Source organism: Lissotriton helveticus, chromosome 8, assembly GCF_964261635.1.
Source record: "Lissotriton helveticus chromosome 8, aLisHel1.1, whole genome shotgun sequence".
NCBI classification, from domain to species: Eukaryota; Metazoa; Chordata; class Amphibia; order Caudata; family Salamandridae; genus Lissotriton; species Lissotriton helveticus.
The window spans coordinates 1,542,121,372-1,542,138,760 of NC_136069.1; the positions used below are offsets into that span (position 1 = coordinate 1,542,121,372).

The 17,389-nt window shown below is 42.7% G+C and overlaps 18 non-coding genes across 18 annotated transcripts; all 18 read right to left on the reverse strand.

Annotated features, from left to right (window-relative positions):
* Nucleotides 1–985: 985 nt before the first annotated feature.
* TRNAL-CAG (transfer RNA leucine (anticodon CAG)) lies at nt 986–1,068 on the reverse strand. Its single transcript has one exon. It is a non-coding gene; the product is annotated as a tRNA-Leu (tRNA).
* Nucleotides 1,069–1,700: 632 nt separating this feature from the next.
* Nucleotides 1,701–1,783, reverse strand: TRNAL-UAG (transfer RNA leucine (anticodon UAG)). The gene has a single exon. It is a non-coding gene; the product is annotated as a tRNA-Leu (tRNA).
* A 1,025-nt stretch (nt 1,784–2,808) lies between these two features.
* TRNAL-AAG (transfer RNA leucine (anticodon AAG)) lies at nt 2,809–2,891 on the reverse strand. The gene has a single exon. It is a non-coding gene; the product is annotated as a tRNA-Leu (tRNA).
* Nucleotides 2,892–3,080: 189 nt separating this feature from the next.
* On the reverse strand, nt 3,081–3,163 carry TRNAL-GAG (transfer RNA leucine (anticodon GAG)). The gene has a single exon. It is a non-coding gene; the product is annotated as a tRNA-Leu (tRNA).
* A 632-nt stretch (nt 3,164–3,795) lies between these two features.
* Nucleotides 3,796–3,878, reverse strand: TRNAL-UAG (transfer RNA leucine (anticodon UAG)). The gene has a single exon. It is a non-coding gene; the product is annotated as a tRNA-Leu (tRNA).
* Nucleotides 3,879–4,904: 1,026 nt separating this feature from the next.
* TRNAL-AAG (transfer RNA leucine (anticodon AAG)) lies at nt 4,905–4,987 on the reverse strand. The gene has a single exon. It is a non-coding gene; the product is annotated as a tRNA-Leu (tRNA).
* Nucleotides 4,988–6,729: 1,742 nt separating this feature from the next.
* Nucleotides 6,730–6,812, reverse strand: TRNAL-AAG (transfer RNA leucine (anticodon AAG)). The gene has a single exon. It is a non-coding gene; the product is annotated as a tRNA-Leu (tRNA).
* A 189-nt stretch (nt 6,813–7,001) lies between these two features.
* Nucleotides 7,002–7,084, reverse strand: TRNAL-CAG (transfer RNA leucine (anticodon CAG)). The gene has a single exon. It is a non-coding gene; the product is annotated as a tRNA-Leu (tRNA).
* Nucleotides 7,085–7,716: 632 nt separating this feature from the next.
* TRNAL-UAG (transfer RNA leucine (anticodon UAG)) lies at nt 7,717–7,799 on the reverse strand. The gene has a single exon. It is a non-coding gene; the product is annotated as a tRNA-Leu (tRNA).
* Nucleotides 7,800–9,097: 1,298 nt separating this feature from the next.
* On the reverse strand, nt 9,098–9,180 carry TRNAL-CAG (transfer RNA leucine (anticodon CAG)). The gene has a single exon. It is a non-coding gene; the product is annotated as a tRNA-Leu (tRNA).
* A 1,740-nt stretch (nt 9,181–10,920) lies between these two features.
* TRNAL-AAG (transfer RNA leucine (anticodon AAG)) lies at nt 10,921–11,003 on the reverse strand. The gene has a single exon. It is a non-coding gene; the product is annotated as a tRNA-Leu (tRNA).
* Nucleotides 11,004–11,192: 189 nt separating this feature from the next.
* On the reverse strand, nt 11,193–11,275 carry TRNAL-GAG (transfer RNA leucine (anticodon GAG)). The gene has a single exon. It is a non-coding gene; the product is annotated as a tRNA-Leu (tRNA).
* Nucleotides 11,276–11,907: 632 nt separating this feature from the next.
* Nucleotides 11,908–11,990, reverse strand: TRNAL-UAG (transfer RNA leucine (anticodon UAG)). The gene has a single exon. It is a non-coding gene; the product is annotated as a tRNA-Leu (tRNA).
* Nucleotides 11,991–13,016: 1,026 nt separating this feature from the next.
* TRNAL-AAG (transfer RNA leucine (anticodon AAG)) lies at nt 13,017–13,099 on the reverse strand. The gene has a single exon. It is a non-coding gene; the product is annotated as a tRNA-Leu (tRNA).
* A 188-nt stretch (nt 13,100–13,287) lies between these two features.
* TRNAL-CAG (transfer RNA leucine (anticodon CAG)) lies at nt 13,288–13,370 on the reverse strand. The gene has a single exon. It is a non-coding gene; the product is annotated as a tRNA-Leu (tRNA).
* A 1,741-nt stretch (nt 13,371–15,111) lies between these two features.
* TRNAL-AAG (transfer RNA leucine (anticodon AAG)) lies at nt 15,112–15,194 on the reverse strand. Its single transcript has one exon. It is a non-coding gene; the product is annotated as a tRNA-Leu (tRNA).
* Nucleotides 15,195–15,384: 190 nt separating this feature from the next.
* TRNAL-CAG (transfer RNA leucine (anticodon CAG)) lies at nt 15,385–15,467 on the reverse strand. Its single transcript has one exon. It is a non-coding gene; the product is annotated as a tRNA-Leu (tRNA).
* A 1,743-nt stretch (nt 15,468–17,210) lies between these two features.
* TRNAL-AAG (transfer RNA leucine (anticodon AAG)) lies at nt 17,211–17,293 on the reverse strand. Its single transcript has one exon. It is a non-coding gene; the product is annotated as a tRNA-Leu (tRNA).
* Between the last annotated feature and the right edge of the window lie 96 nt (nt 17,294–17,389).

Genomic DNA, 17,389 nt, shown 5'->3' on the forward strand with positions numbered 1-17,389 from the left:
ATTTATGCTGTCAATGTGCCTTGCACATTCATGCAGAATTTCTAGATCCTTGCTGGAAACAAGAGAGCAGGCCTTGTTTCAGATCAACTGTCCCTAGCAAGGAACGTCTGAGCACATCCATTCTTTTGCTCTCTAGCCCCTGGCTTGGGACTCACCCTCACTGGCTGAGGAGTGAAGTTCTGCATACCAACGTTGCATAGAAGGTATGTTTGTGATTGGTTTGAGATGGGTGGGAGGTCAAGAGCAGGGAAAAGCAAGTCACCTTCACTTCTAGTCTCCTCTTCTATGCCTACCTGCCGTTCACTCACTCTGTCTTTGTTTCATTCTCTCCTTCCTCAACACCCCATCTCACTCACTGGCTCTATCATTTGTGCTCTTTCCCCTTGCTCTTCATTTCATAGTGGAAACATCTCTTGAATGGATCATTAGAAAATGAGGTTACATAAAATTAAAAATCTACTTATTGGAAACCAAAAATATCACAAGACTGAATGTAAGCCATTTCTTCAATAAAAGGGATTTTTTAGGCACCCCCCAAAAAACACATAAAACACCACTAGTGCTAGAAGAATATTATAAGAGCTTGAAGACAGAATTGGGCAAATTCATTTGCAGTTGAAACTGAAGTTTGGTACTTATTCAGATATTATATGCACTGCCAATTTTTAGCTGAGATTCTGAAGGAACGCAGAGACAAAATGGACTTAAAGTTTTGTCAGAAGTGGGATTCGAACCCAAGCCTCCAAGAGAGACTGCGGCCTTAACGCAGCGCCTTAGACCACACGGCCATCCTGCCCACATGTTGCTTGTCCATCTACATAGTGAGAAAGATGGTGTGAACAAAAAAAACACACATCTTATGCCATAAGTGGCTATAGCAAGAAAAAAACTCACTGCACTTTTCCAAAAAGACAACCATATAAGCCCATGTGAGGGAAATGATCTGATTTTCTCCCTCAAGAAAAAAGAAGATTAAACACAGGTTTGTCAGAAGTGGGATTTGAACCCACGCCTCCAGAAGAGACTGCGACCTGAACGCAGCGCCTTAGACCACTCGGCCATCCTGACTTGCATTTGCAGCACCTTCCACAAGCCAGACAGCCATGCAAGTTTGGTACCGAAAAGGCATGCCCTCAATTTATTTATCCCATTATAAGCATTTCCAACAGATCTTTGAACAATCCATACAGAGCAGTACCTATGAAGAACTCTTTAGACCTTTAAAGCGTACAAAGAGAAAGTGCTATTCACCAGCCACTTGAACGGCCCAAAGCTGCTTTGAAATTGAGTCAATAGCCACATCTTGGCTGACTAAAGCAAATTCAACAAGGGATCTCAATGTCACAACATAGGGTGGAATTCGCAAATCTAAGCAGCCCCTGATCACTGCCCTGAGGAAATTGCTGAAAGTGTTCTGGAGTCCAGCTGTCTACCAGGTGCTTGGCATTCTTCCAAATTTGTATGGCCTGTCTGGCCAGGGAATACAAGAGAATGACTCTTCTAGATGAGCTCTTACATGGGTCATAAGCTCATTTGGTAAGGATTGCACTTTATCAGCAAGACTTTGTACAACAGAAATATATGAGAAACCCAAGCTCTCTTGACTAGACGAGGACAGAATAACGTCCCAGGTGAAGATGAACAGAAGCAACTTCCATCAGATGTTATCCTGATGAAGAAGATTATATCTCCAAAAGTCATTTCAGAAGTGGGATTCGAACCCACATCTCCAGAGGAGACTGCGGCCTAAACACAGCGCCTTAGACCACTCGGCCATCCTGACAGTGAAGAGTCCTAAGAAATGTATAAAAGTCACTCAGAAATTTCTGCGTCCATGCAAGCTTGAAATAATTTCAACCTTCAAACACAAGGTTCAACTTTTTGCACAGGACAATAAACACAGAAGATCACATATGAAAGCATTTCATTTCACAGGTGTACTGTTTTTATGCTTTTAGAATAACTTATACCTCTCACCAGCTATTTAGGGTTCTGTATCCTACTCACAAAATTATCTTGCCTGCGACCTCTCTCTTTATACACAAACAACTACTGCTCAGGAAGTAGGAAGGCAGAAGGTGGGGCAGTTTATGCAAATTTATGCTGTCAATGTGCCTTGCAGATTCATGCAGAATTTCTAGATCCTTGCTGGAAACAAGAGAGCAGGCCTTGTTTCAGATCAACTGTCCCTAGCAAGGAACGTCTGAGCACATCCATTCTTTTGCTCTCTAGCCCCTGGCTTGGGACTCACCCTCACTGGCTGAGGAGTGAAGTTCTGCATACCAACGTTGCATAGAAGGTATGTTTGTGATTGGTTTGAGATGGGTGGGAGGTCAAGAGCAGGGAAAAGCAAGTCACCTTCACTTCTAGACTCCTCTTCTATGCCTACCTGCCGTTCACTCACTCTGTCTTTGTTTCATTCTCTCCTTCCTCAACACCCCATCTCACTCACTGGCTCTATCATTTGAGCTCTTTCCCCTTGCTCTTCATTTCATAGTGGAAACATCTCTTGAATGGATCATTAGAAAATGAGGTTACATAAAATTAAAAATCTACTTATTGGAAACCAAAAATATCACAAGACTGAATGTAAGCCATTTCTTCAATAAAAGGGATTTTTTAGGCACCCCCAAAAAACACATAAAACACCACTAGTGCTAGAAGAATATTATACGAGCTTGAAGACAGAATTGGGCAAATTCATTTGCAGTTGAAACTGAAGTTTGGTACTTATTCAGATATTATATGCACTGCCAATTTTTAGCTGAGATTCTGAAGGAACGCAGAGACAAAATGGACTTAAAGTTTTGTCAGAAGTGGGATTCGAACCCACGCCTCCAGGAGAGACTGCGGCCTTAACGCAGCGCCTTAGACCACTCGGCCATCCTGACCACATGTTGCTTCTTCATCTACATAGTGAGAAAGATAGTGTGAACAAAAAAAACACACATCTTAGGCCATGAGTGGCTATAGCAAGAAAAAAACTCACTGCACTTTTCCAAAAAGACAACCATATAAGCCCATGTGAGGGAAATGATCTGATTTTCTCCCTCAAGAAAAAAGAAGATTAAACACAGGTTTGTCAGAAGTGGGATTTGAACCCACGCCTCCAGAAGAGACTGCGACCTCAACGCAGCGCCGTAGACCACTCCGCCATCCTGACTTGCATTTGCAGCACCTTCCACAAGCCAGACAGCCATGCAAGTGGGGTACCGAAAAGGCATGCCCTAAATTTATTTATCCCATTATAAGCATTTCCAACAGATCTTTGAACAATCCATACAGAGCAGTACCTATGAAGAACTCTTTAGACCTTTAATGAGTACAAAGAGAAAGTGCTATTCACCAGCCACTTGAACGGCCCAAAGCTGTTTTGAAATTGAGTCAATAGCCACATCTTGGCTGACTAAAGCAAATTCAACAAGGGATCTCAATGTCACAACATAGGGTGGAATTCGCAAATCTAAGCAGCCCCTGATCACTGCCCTGAGGAAATTGCTGTAAGTGTTCTGGAGTCCAGCTGTCTACCAGGTGCTTGGCATTCTTCCAAATTTGTATGGCCTGTCTGGCCAGGGAATACAAGAGAATGACTCTTCTAGATGAGCTCTTACATGGGTCATAAGCTCATTTGGTAAGGATTGCACTTTATCAGCAAGACTTTGTACAACAGAAATATATGAGAAACCCAAGCTCTCTTGACTAGACGAGGACAGAATAACGTCCCAGGTGAAGACGAACAGAAGCAACTTCCATCAGATGTTATCCTGATGAAGAAGATTATATCTCCAAAAGTCATTTCAGAAGTGGGATTCGAACCCACGCCTCCAGAGGAGACTGCGGCCTAAACACAGCACCTTAGACCACTCGGCCATCCTGACAGTGAAGAGTCCTAAGAAATGTATAAAAGTCACTCAGAAATTTCTGCGTCCATGCAACCTTGAAATAATTTCAACCTTCAAACACAAGGTGCAACTTTTTGCACAGGACAATAAACACAGAAGATCACATATGAAAGCATTTCATTTCACAGGTGTACTGTTTTTATGCTTTTAGAATAACTTATACCTCTCACCAGCTATTTAGGGTTCTGTATCCTACTCACAAAATTACCTTGCCTGCGACCTTTCTCTCTATACACAAACAACTACTGCTCAGGAAGTAGGAAGGCAGAAGGTGGGGCAGTTTATGCAAATTCATGCTGTCAATGTGCCTTGCACATTCATGCAGAATTTCTAGATCCTTGCTGGAAACAAGAGAGCAGGCCTTGCTTCAGATCAACTGTCCCTAGCAAGGAACGTCTGAGCACATCCATTCTTTTGCTCTCTAGCCCCTGGCTTGGGACTCACCCTCACTGGCTGAGGAGTGAAGTTCTGCATACCAACGTTGCATAGAAGGTATGTTTGTGATTGGTTTGAGATGGGTGGGAGGTCAAGAGCAGGGAAAAGCAAGTCACTTTCACTTCTAGTCTCCTCTTCTATGCCTACCTGCCGTTCACTCACTCTGTCTTTGTTTCATTCTCTCCTTCCTCAACACCCCATCTCACTCACTCGCTCTATCATTTGTGCTCTTTCCCCTTGCTCTTCATTTCATAGTGGAAACATCTCTTGAATGGATCATTAGAAAATGAGGTTACATAAAATTAAAAATCTACTTATTGGAAACCAAAAATATCACAAGACTGAATGTAAGCCATTTCTTCAATAAAAGGGATTTTTTAGGCACCCCCCAAAAAACACATAAAACACCACTAGTGCTAGAAGAATATTATAAGAGCTTGAAGACAGAATTGGGCAAATTCATTTGCAGTTGAAACTGAAGTTTGGTACTTATTCAGATATTATATGCACTGCCAATTTTTAGCTGAGATTCTGAAGGAACGCAGAGACAAAATGGACTTAAAGTTTTGTCAGAAGTGGGATTCGAACCCAAGCCTCCAAGAGAGACTGCGGCCTTAACGCAGCGCCTTAGACCACTCGGCCATCCTGACTTGCATTTGCAGCACCTTCCACAAGCCAGACAGCCATGCAAGTTTGGTACCGAAAAGGCATGCCCTCAATTTATTTATCCCATTATAAGCATTTCCAACAGATCTTTGAACAATCCATACAGAGCAGTACCTATGAAGAACTCTTTAGACCTTTAAAGCGTACAAAGAGAAAGTGCTATTCACCAGCCACTTGAACGGCCCAAAGCTGCTTTGAAATTGAGTCAACAGCCACATCTTGGCTGACTAAAGCAAATTCAACAAGGGAGCTCAATGTCACAACATAGGGTGGAATACGCAAATCTAAGCAGCCCCTGATCACAGCCCTGAGGACATTGCTGTAAGTGTGCTGGAGTACAGCTGTCTACCAGGTGCTTGGCATTCTTCCAAATTTGCATGGCCTGTCTATCCAGGGAATACAAGAGCATGACTCTTCTAGATGAGCTCTTACATGGGTCCTAAGCTCATTTGGTAAGGATTGCACTTTATCAGCAAGACTTTGTACAACAGAAATATATGAGAAACCCAAGCTCTCTTGACTAGACGAGGACGGAATAACGTCCCAGGTGAAGACGAACAGAAGCAACTTCCATCAGATGTTATCCTGATGAAGAAGATTATATCTCCAAAAGTCATTTCAGAAGTGGGATTCGAACCCACGCCTCCAGAGGAGACTGCGGCCTAAACACTGCGCCTTAGACCTCTCGGCCATCCTGACAGTGAAGAGTCCTAAGAAATGTATAAAAGTCACTCAGAAATTTCTGCGTCCATGCAAGCTTGAAATATTTTCAACCTTCAAACACAAGGTGCAACTTTTTGCACAGGACAAAAAACACAGAAGATCACATATGAAAGCATTTCATTTCACAGGTGTACTGTTTTTATGCTTTTAGAATAACTTATACCTCTCACCAGCTATTTAGGGTTCTGTATCCTACTCACAAAATTACCTTGCCTGCGACCTTTCTCTCTATACACAAACAACTACTGCTCAGGAAGTAGGAAGGCAGAAGGTGGGGCAGTTTATGCAAATTTATGCTGTCAATGTGCCTTGCACATTCATGCAGAATTTCTAGATCCTTGCTGGAAACAAGAGAGCAGGCCTTGTTTCAGATCAACTGTCCCTAGCAAGGAACGTCTGAGCACATCCATTCTTTTGCTCTCTAGCCCCTGGCTTGGGACTCACCCTCACTGGCTGAGGAGTGAAGTTCTGCATACCAACGTTGCATAGAAGGTATGTTTGTGATTGGTTTGAGATGGGTGGGAGGTCAAGAGCAGGGAAAAGCAAGTCACTTTCACTTCTAGTCTCCTCTTCTATGCCTACCTGCCGTTCACTCACTCTGTCTTTGTTTCATTCTCTCCTTCCTCAACACCCCATCGCACTCACTCGCTCTATCATTTGTGCTCTTTCCCCTTGCTCTTCATTTCATAGTGGAAACATCTCTTGAATGGATCATTAGAAAATGAGGTTACATAAAATTAAAAATCTACTTATTGGAAACGAAAAATATCACAAGACTGAATGTAAGCCATTTCTTCAACAAAAGGGATTTTTTTCGGCACCCCCCAAAAAACACATAAAACACCACTAGTGCTAGAAGAATATTATAAGAGCTTGAAGACAGAATTGGGCAAATTCATTTGCAGTTGAAACTGAAGTTTGGTACTTATTCAGATATTATATGCACTGCCAATTTTTAGCTGAGATTCTGAAGGAACGCAGAGACAAAATGGACTTAAAGTTTTGTCAGAAGTGGGATTCGAACCCACGCCTCCAGGAGAGACTGCGGCCTTAACGCAGCGCCTTAGACCTCTCGGCCATCCTGACCACATGTTGCTTGTCCATCTACATAGTGAGAAAGATAGTGTGAACAAAAAAAACACACATCTTAGGCCATAAGTGGCTATAGCAAGAAAAAAACTCACTGCACTTTTCCAAAAAGACAACCATATAAGACCATGTGAGGGAAATGATCTGATTTTCTCCCTCAAGAAAAAAGAAGATTAAACACAGGTTTGTCAGAAGTGGGATTTGAACCCACGCCTCCAGAAGAGACTGCGACCTGAACGCAGCGCCTTTGACCACTCGGCCATCCTGACTTGCATTTGCAGCACCTTCCACAAGCCAGACAGCCATGCAAGTTTGGTACCGAAAAGGCATGCCCTCAATTTATTTATCCCATTATAAGCATTTCCAACAGATCTTTGAACAATCCAAACAGAGCAGTACCTATGAAGAACTCTTTAGACCTTTAAAGCGTACAAAGAGAAAGTGCTATTCACCAGCCACTTGAACGGCCCAAAGCTGCTTTGAAATTGAGTCAACAGCCACAACTTGGCTGACTAAAGCAAATTCAACAAGGGAGCTCAATGTCACAACATAGGGTGGAATACGCAAATCTAAGCAGCCCCTGATCACAGCCCTGAGGACATTGCTGTAAGTGTGCTGGAGTACAGCTGTCTACCAGGTGCTTGGCATTCTTCCAAATTTGCATGGCCTGTCTGGCCAGGGAATACAAGAGCATGACTCTTCTAGATGAGCTCTTACATGGGTCCTAAGCTCATTTGGTAAGGATTGCACTTTATCAGCAAGACTTTGTACAACAGAAATATATGAGAAACCCAAGCTCTCTTGATTAGACGAGGACGGAATAACGTCCCAGGTGAAGACGAACAGATGCAACTTCCATCAGATGTTATCCTGATGAAGAAGATTATATCTCCAAAAGTCATTTCAGAAGTGGGATTCGAACCCACGCCTCCAGAGGAGACTGCAGCCTAAACACAGCGCCTTAGACCACTCGGCCATCCTGACAGTGAAGAGTCCTAAGAAATGTATAAAAGTCACTCAGAAATTTCTGCGTCCATGCAAGCTTGAAATAATTTCAACCTTCAAACACAAGGTGCAACTTTTTGCACAGGACAATAAACACAGAAGATCACATATGAAAGCATTTCATTTCACAGGTGTACTGTTTTTATGCTTTTAGAATAACTTATACCTCTCACCAGCTATTTAGGGTTCTGTATCCTACTCACAAAATTATCTTGCCTGCGACCTCTCTCTTTATACACAAACAACTACTGCCCAGGAAGTAGGAAGGCAGAAGGTGGGGCAGTTTATGCAAATTTATGCTGTCAATGTGCCTTGCACATTCATGCAGAATTTCTAGATCCTTGCTGGAAACAAGAGAGCAGGCCTTGTTTCAGATCAACTGTCCCTAGCAAGGAACGTCTGAGCACATCCATTCTTTTGCTCTCTAGCCCCTGGCTTGGGACTCACCCTCACTGGCTGAGGAGTGAAGTTCTGCATACCAACGTTGCATAGAAGGTATGTTTGTGATTGGTTTGAGATGGGTGGGAGGTCAAGAGCAGGGAAAAGCAAGTCACCTTCACTTCTAGTCTCCTCTTCTATGCCTACCTGCCGTTCACTCACTCTGTCTTTGTTTCATTCTCTCCTTCCTCAACACCCCATCTCACTCACTGGCTCTATCATTTGTGCTCTTTCCCCTTGCTCTTCATTTCATAGTGGAAACATCTCTTGAATGGATCATTAGAAAATGAGGTTACATAAAATTAAAAATCTACTTATTGGAAACGAAAAATATCACAAGACTGAATGTAAGCCATTTCTTCAATAAAAGGGATTTTTTAGGCACCCCCCAAAAAACACATAAAACACCACTAGTGCTAGAAGAATATTATAAGAGCTTGAAGACAGAATTGGGCAAATTCATTTGCAGTTGAAACTGAAGTTTGGTACTTATTCAGATATTATATGCACTGCCAATTTTTAGCTGAGATTCTGAAGGAACGCAGAGACAAAATGGACTTAAAGTTTTGTCAGAAGTGGGATTCGAACCCAAGCCTCCAAGAGAGACTGCGGCCTTAACGCAGCGCCTTAGACCACACGGCCATCCTGCCCACATGTTGCTTGTCCATCTACATAGTGAGAAAGATGGTGTGAACAAAAAAAACACACATCTTATGCCATAAGTGGCTATAGCAAGAAAAAAACTCACTGCACTTTTCCAAAAAGACAACCATATAAGCCCATGTGAGGGAAATGATCTGATTTTCTCCCTCAAGAAAAAAGAAGATTAAACACAGGTTTGTCAGAAGTGGGATTTGAACCCAGGCCTCCAGAAGAGACTGCGACCTGAACGCAGCGCCTTAGACCACTCGGCCATCCTGACTTGCATTTGCAGCACCTTCCACAAGCCAGACAGCCATGCAAGTTTGGTACCGAAAAGGCATGCCCTCAATTTATTTATCCCATTATAAGCATTTCCAACAGATCTTTGAACAATCCATACAGAGCAGTACCTATGAAGAACTCTTTAGACCTTTAAAGCGTACAAAGAGAAAGTGCTATTCACCAGCCACTTGAACGGCCCAAAGCTGCTTTGAAATTGAGTCAATAGCCACATCTTGGCTGACTAAAGCAAATTCAACAAGGGATCTCAATGTCACAACATAGGGTGGAATTCGCAAATCTAAGCAGCCCCTGATCACTGCCCTGAGGAAATTGCTGAAAGTGTTCTGGAGTCCAGCTGTCTACCAGGTGCTTGGCATTCTTCCAAATTTGTATGGCCTGTCTGGCCAGGGAATACAAGAGAATGACTCTTCTAGATGAGCTCTTACATGGGTCATAAGCTCATTTGGTAAGGATTGCACTTTATCAGCAAGACTTTGTACAACAGAAATATATGAGAAACCCAAGCTCTCTTGACTAGACGAGGACAGAATAACGTCCCAGGTGAAGATGAACAGAAGCAATTTCCATCAGATGTTATCCTGATGAAGAAGATTATATCTCCAAAAGTCATTTCAGAAGTGGGATTCGAACCCACATCTCCAGAGGAGACTGCGGCCTAAACACAGCACCTTAGACCACTCGGCCATCCTGACAGTGAAGAGTCCTAAGAAATGTATAAAAGTCACTCAGAAATTTCTGCGTCCATGCAAGCTTGAAATAATTTCAACCTTCAAACACAAGGTTCAACTTTTTGCACAGGACAATAAACACAGAAGATCACATATGAAAGCATTTCATTTCACAGGTGTACTGTTTTTATGCTTTTAGAATAACTTATACCTCTCACCAGCTATTTAGGGTTCTGTATCCTACTCACAAAATTATCTTGCCTGCGACCTCTCTCTTTATACACAAACAACTACTGCTCAGGAAGTAGGAAGGCAGAAGGTGGGGCAGTTTATGCAAATTTATGCTGTCAATGTGCCTTGCAGATTCATGCAGAATTTCTAGATCCTTGCTGGAAACAAGAGAGCAGGCCTTGTTTCAGATCAACTGTCCCTAGCAAGGAACGTCTGAGCACATCCATTCTTTTGCTCTCTAGCCCCTGGCTTGGGACTCACCCTCACTGGCTGAGGAGTGAAGTTCTGCATACCAACGTTGCATAGAAGGTATGTTTGTGATTGGTTTGAGATGGGTGGGAGGTCAAGAGCAGGGAAAAGCAAGTCACCTTCACTTCTAGACTCCTCTTCTATGCCTACCTGCCGTTCACTCACTCTGTCTTTGTTTCATTCTCTCCTTCCTCAACACCCCATCTCACTCACTGGCTCTATCATTTGAGCTCTTTCCCCTTGCTCTTCATTTCATAGTGGAAACATCTCTTGAATGGATCATTAGAAAATGAGGTTACATAAAATTAAAAATCTACTCATTGGAAACCAAAAATATCACAAGACTGAATGTAAGCCATTTCTTCAATAAAAGGGATTTTTTAGGCACCCCCAAAAAACACATAAAACACCACTAGTGCTAGAAGAATATTATACGAGCTTGAAGACAGAATTGGGCAAATTCATTTGCAGTTGAAACTGAAGTTTGGTACTTATTCAGATATTATATGCACTGCCAATTTTTAGCTGAGATTCTGAAGGAACGCAGAGACAAAATGGACTTAAAGTTTTGTCAGAAGTGGGATTCGAACCCACGCCTCCAGGAGAGACTGCGGCCTTAACGCAGCGCCTTAGACCACTCGGCCATCCTGACCACATGTTGCTTCTTCATCTACATAGTGAGAAAGATAGTGTGAACAAAAAAAACACACATCTTAGGCCATGAGTGGCTATAGCAAGAAAAAAACTCACTGCACTTTTCCAAAAAGACAACCATATAAGCCCATGTGAGGGAAATGATCTGATTTTCTCCCTCAAGAAAAAAGAAGATTAAACACAGGTTTGTCAGAAGTGGGATTTGAACCCACGCCTCCAGAAGAGACTGCGACCTCAACGCAGCGCCGTAGACCACTCCGCCATCCTGACTTGCATTTGCAGCACCTTCCACAAGCCAGACAGCCATGCAAGTGGGGTACCGAAAAGGCATGCCCTAAATTTATTTATCCCATTATAAGCATTTCCAACAGATCTTTGAACAATCCATACAGAGCAGTACCTATGAAGAACTCTTTAGACCTTTAATGAGTACAAAGAGAAAGTGCTATTCACCAGCCACTTGAACGGCCCAAAGCTGTTTTGAAATTGAGTCAATAGCCACATCTTGGCTGACTAAAGCAAATTCAACAAGGGATCTCAATGTCACAACATAGGGTGGAATTCGCAAATCTAAGCAGCCCCTGATCACTGCCCTGAGGAAATTGCTGTAAGTGTTCTGGAGTCCAGCTGTCTACCAGGTGCTTGGCATTCTTCCAAATTTGTATGGCCTGTCTGGCCAGGGAATACAAGAGAATGACTCTTCTAGATGAGCTCTTACATGGGTCATAAGCTCATTTGGTAAGGATTGCACTTTATCAGCAAGACTTTGTACAACAGAAATATATGAGAAACCCAAGCTCTCTTGACTAGACGAGGACAGAATAACGTCCCAGGTGAAGACGAACAGAAGCAACTTCCATCAGATGTTATCCTGATGAAGAAGATTATATCTCCAAAAGTCATTTCAGAAGTGGGATTCGAACCCACGCCTCCAGAGGAGACTGCGGCCTAAACACAGCACCTTAGACCACTCGGCCATCCTGACAGTGAAGAGTCCTAAGAAATGTATAAAAGTCACTCAGAAATTTCTGCGTCCATGCAACCTTGAAATAATTTCAACCTTCAAACACAAGGTGCAACTTTTTGCACAGGACAATAAACACAGAAGATCACATATGAAAGCATTTCATTTCACAGGTGTACTGTTTTTATGCTTTTAGAATAACTTATACCTCTCACCAGCTATTTAGGGTTCTGTATCCTACTCACAAAATTACCTTGCCTGCGACCTTTCTCTCTATACACAAACAACTACTGCTCAGGAAGTAGGAAGGCAGAAGGTGGGGCAGTTTATGCAAATTCATGCTGTCAATGTGCCTTGCACATTCATGCAGAATTTCTAGATCCTTGCTGGAAACAAGAGAGCAGGCCTTGCTTCAGATCAACTGTCCCTAGCAAGGAACGTCTGAGCACATCCATTCTTTTGCTCTCTAGCCCCTGGCTTGGGACTCACCCTCACTGGCTGAGGAGTGAAGTTCTGCATACCAACGTTGCATAGAAGGTATGTTTGTGATTGGTTTGAGATGGGTGGGAGGTCAAGAGCAGGGAAAAGCAAGTCACTTTCACTTCTAGTCTCCTCTTCTATGCCTACCTGCCGTTCACTCACTCTGTCTTTGTTTCATTCTCTCCTTCCTCAACACCCCATCTCACTCACTCGCTCTATCATTTGTGCTCTTTCCCCTTGCTCTTCATTTCATAGTGGAAACATCTCTTGAATGGATCATTAGAAAATGAGGTTACATAAAATTAAGAATCTACTTATTGGAAACCAAAAATATCACAAGACTGAATGTAAGCCATTTCTTCAATAAAAGGGATTTTTTAGGCACCCCCCAAAAAACACATAAAACACCACTAGTGCTAGAAGAATATTATACGAGCTTGAAGACAGAATTGGGCAAATTCATTTGCAGTTGAAACTGAAGTTTGGTACTTATTCAGATATTATATGCACTGCCAATTTTTAGCTGAGATTCTGAAGGAACGCAGAGACAAAATGGACTTAAAGTTTTGTCAGAAGTGGGATTCGAACCCACGCCTCCAGGAGAGACTGCTGCCTTAACGCAGCGCCTTAGACCACTCGGCCATCCTGACCACATGTTGCTTGTTCATCTACATAGTGAGAAAGATAGTGTGAACAAAAAAACACACATCTTAGGCCATTAGTGACTATAGTAAGAAAAAAACTCACTGCACTTTTCCAAAAAGACAACCATATAAGCCCATGTGAGGGAAATGATCTGATTTTCTCCCTCCAGAAAAAAGAAGATTAAAGACAGGTTTGTCAGAAGTGGGATTTGAACCCACGCCTCCAGAAGAGACTGCGACCTGAACGCAGCGCCTTAGACCACTCGGCCATCCTGACTTGCATTTGCAGCACCTTCCACAAGCCAGACAGCCATGCAAGTGGGGTGCCGAAAAGGCATGCCCTAAATTTATTTATCCCATTATAAGCATTTCCAACAGATCTTTGAACAATCCATACAGAGCAGTACCTATGAAAAACTCTTTAGACCTTTAATGAGTACAAAGAGAAAGTGCTATTCACCAGCCACTTGAACGGCCCAAAGCTGCTTTGAAATTGAGTCAATAGCCACATCTTGGCTGACTAAAGCAAATTCAACAAGGGATCTCAATGTCACAACATAGGGTGGAATTCGCAAATCTAAGCAGCCCCTGATCACTGCCCTGAGGAAATTGCTGAAAGTGTTCTGGAGTCCAGCTGTCTACCAGGTGCTTGGCATTCTTCCAAATTTGTATGGCCTGTCTGGCCAGGGAATACAAGAGAATGACTCTTCTAGATGAGCTCTTACATGGGTCATAAGCTCATTTGGTAAGGATTGCACTTTATCAGCAAGACTTTGTACAACAGAAATATATGAGAAACCCAAGCTCTCTTGACTAGACGAGGACAGAATAACGTCCCAGGTGAAGACGAACAGAAGCAACGTCCATCAGATGTTATCCTGATGAAGAAGATTATATCTCCAAAAGTCATTTCAGAAGTGGGCTTCGAACCCACGCCTCCAGAGGAGACTGCAGCCTAAACACAGCGCCTTAGACCACTCGGCCATCCTGACAGTGAAGAGTCCTAAGAAATGTATAAAAGTCACTCAGAAATTTCTGCGTCCATGCAAGCTTGAAATAATTTCAACCTTCAAACATAAGGTTCAACTTTTTGCACAGGACAATAAACACAGAAGATCACATATGAAAGCATTTCATTTCACAGGTGTACTGTTTTTATGCTTTTAGAATAACTTATACCTCTCACCAGCTATTTAGGGTTCTGTATCCTACTCACAAAATTACCTTGCCTGCGACCTTTCTCTCTATACACAAACAACTACTGCTCAGGAAGTAGGAAGGCAGAAGGTGGGGCAGTTTATGCAAATTCATGCTGTCAATGTGCCTTGCACATTCATGCAGAATTTCTAGATCCTTGCTGGAAACAAGAGAGCAGGCCTTGTTTCAGATCAACTGTCCCTAGCAAGGAACGTCTCAGCACATCCATTCTTTTGCTCTCTAGCCCCTGGCTTGGGACTCACCCTCACTGGCTGAGGAGTGAAGTTCTGCATACCAACGTTGCATAGAAGGTATGTTTGTGATTGGTTTGAGATGGGTGGGAGGTCAAGAGCAGGGAAAAGCAAGTCACTTTCACTTCTAGTCTCCTCTTCTATGCCTACCTGCCGTTCACTCACTCTGTCTTTGTTTCATTCTCTCCTTCCTCAACACCCCATCTCACTCACTCACTCTATCATTTGTGCTCTTTCCCCTTGCTCTTCATTTCATAGTGGAAACATCTCTTGAATGGATCATTAGAAAATGAGGTTACATAAAATTAAAAATCTACTTATTGGAAACCAAAAATATCACAAGACTGAATGTAAGCCATTTCTTCAATAAAAGGGATTTTTTAGGCACCCCCCAAAAAACACATAAAACACCACTAGTGCTAGAAGAATATTATACGAGCTTGAAGACAGAATTGGGCAAATTCATTTGCAGTTGAAACTGAAGTTTGGTACTTATTCAGATATTATATGCACTGCCAATTTTTAGCTGAGATTCTGAAGGAACGCAGAGACAAAATGGACTTAAAGTTTTGTCAGAAGTGGGATTCGAACCCACGCCTCCTGGAGAGACTGCGGCCTTAACGCAGCGCCTTAGACCACTCGGCCATCCTGACCACATGTTGCTTGTCCATCTACATAGTGAGAAAGATAGTGTGAACAAAAAAAAACACACATCTTAGGCCATAAGTGGCTATAGCAAGAAAAAAACTCACTGCACTTTTCCAAAAAGACAACCATATAAGCCCATGTGAGGGAAATGATCTGATTTTCTCCCTCAAGAAAAAAGAAGATTAAACACAGGTTTGTCAGAAGTGGGATTTGAACCCACGCCTCCAGAAGAGACTGCGACCTGAACGCAGCGCCTTAGACCACTCGGCCATCCTGACTTGCATTTGCAGCACCTTACACAAGCCAGACAGCCATGCAAGTTTGGTACCGAAAAGGCATGCCCTCAATTTATTTATCCCATTATAAGCATTTCCAACAGATCTTTGAACAATCCATACAGAGCAGTACCTATGAAGAACTCTTTAGACCTTTAAAGCGTACAAAGAGAAAGTGCTATTCACCAGCCACTTGAACGGCCCAAAGCTACTTTGAAATTGAGTCAACAGCCACATCTTGGCTGACTAAAGCAAATTCAACAAGGGAGCTCAATGTCACAACATAGGGTGGAATACGCAAATCTAAGCAGCCCCTGATCACAGCCCTAAGGACATTGCTGTAAGTGTGCTGGAGTACAGCTGTCTACCAGGTGCTTGGCATTCTTCCAAATTTGCATGGCCTGTCTGGCCAGGGAATACAAGAGCATGACTCTTCTAGATGAGCTCTTACATGGGTCCTAAGCTCATTTGGTAAGGATTGCACTTTATCAGCAAGACTTTGTACAACAGAAATATATGAGAAACCCAAGCTCTCTTGACTAGACGAGGACGGAATAACGTCCCAGGTGAAGACGAACAGATGCAACTTCCATCAGATGTTATCCTGATGAAGAAGATTATATCTCCAAAAGTCATTTCAGAAGTGGGAGTCGAACCCACGCCTCCAGAGGAGACTGCAGCCTAAACACAGCGCCTTAGACCACTCCGCCATCCTGACAGTGAAGAGTCCTAAGAAATGTATAAAAGTCACTCAGAAATTTCTGCGTCCATGCAAGCTTGAAATAATTTCAACCTTCAAACACAAGGTGCAACTTTTTGCACAGGACAATAAACACAGAAGATCACATATGAAAGCATTTCATTTCACAGGTGTACTGTTTTTATGCTTTTAGAATAACTTATACCTCTCACCAGCTATTTAGGGTTCTGTATCCTACTCACAAAATTACCTTGCCTGCGACCTTTCTCTCTATACACAAACAACTACTGCTCAGGAAGTAGGAAGGCAGAAGGTGGGGCAGTTTATGCAAATTTATGCTGTCAATGTGCCTTGCAGATTCATGCAGAATTTCTAGATCCTTGCTGGAAACAAGAGAGCAGGCCTTGTTTCAGATCAACTGTCCCTAGCAAGGAACGTCTGAGCACATCCATTCTTTTGCTCTCTAGCCCCTGGCTTGGGACTCACCCTCACTGGCTGAGGAGTGAAGTTCTGCATACCAACGTTGCATAGAAGGTATGTTTGTGATTGGTTTGAGATGGGTGGGAGGTCAAGAGCAGGAAAAAAAACAAGTCACCTTCACTTCTAGTCTCCTCTTCTATGCCTACCTGCCGTTCACTCACTCTGTCTTTGTTTCATTCTCTCCTTCCTCAACACCCCATCTCACTCACTCGCTCTATCATTTGTGCTCTTTCCCCTTGCTCTTCATTTCATAGTGGAAACATCTCTTGAATGGATCATTAGAAAATGAGGTTACATAAAATTAAAAATCTACTTATTGGAAACCAAAAATATCACAAGACTGAATGTAAGCCATTTCTTCAATAAAAGGGATTTTTTAGGCACCCCCCAAAAAACACATAAAACACCACTAGTGCTAGAAGAATATTATACGAGCTTGAAGACATAATTGGGCAAATTCATTTGCAGTTGAAACTGAAGTTTGGTACTTATTCAGATATTATATGCACTGCCAATTTTTAGCTGAGATTCTGAAGGAACGCAGAGACAAAATGGACTTAAAGTTTTGTCAGAAGTGGGATTCGAACCCAAGCCTCCAAGAGAGACTGCGGCCTTAACGCAGCGCCTTAGACCACTCGGCCATCCTGACCACATGGTGCTTGTCCATCTACATAGTGAGAAAGATAGTGTGAACAAAAAAAACACACATCTTAGGCCATAAGTGGCTATAGCAAGAAAAAAACTC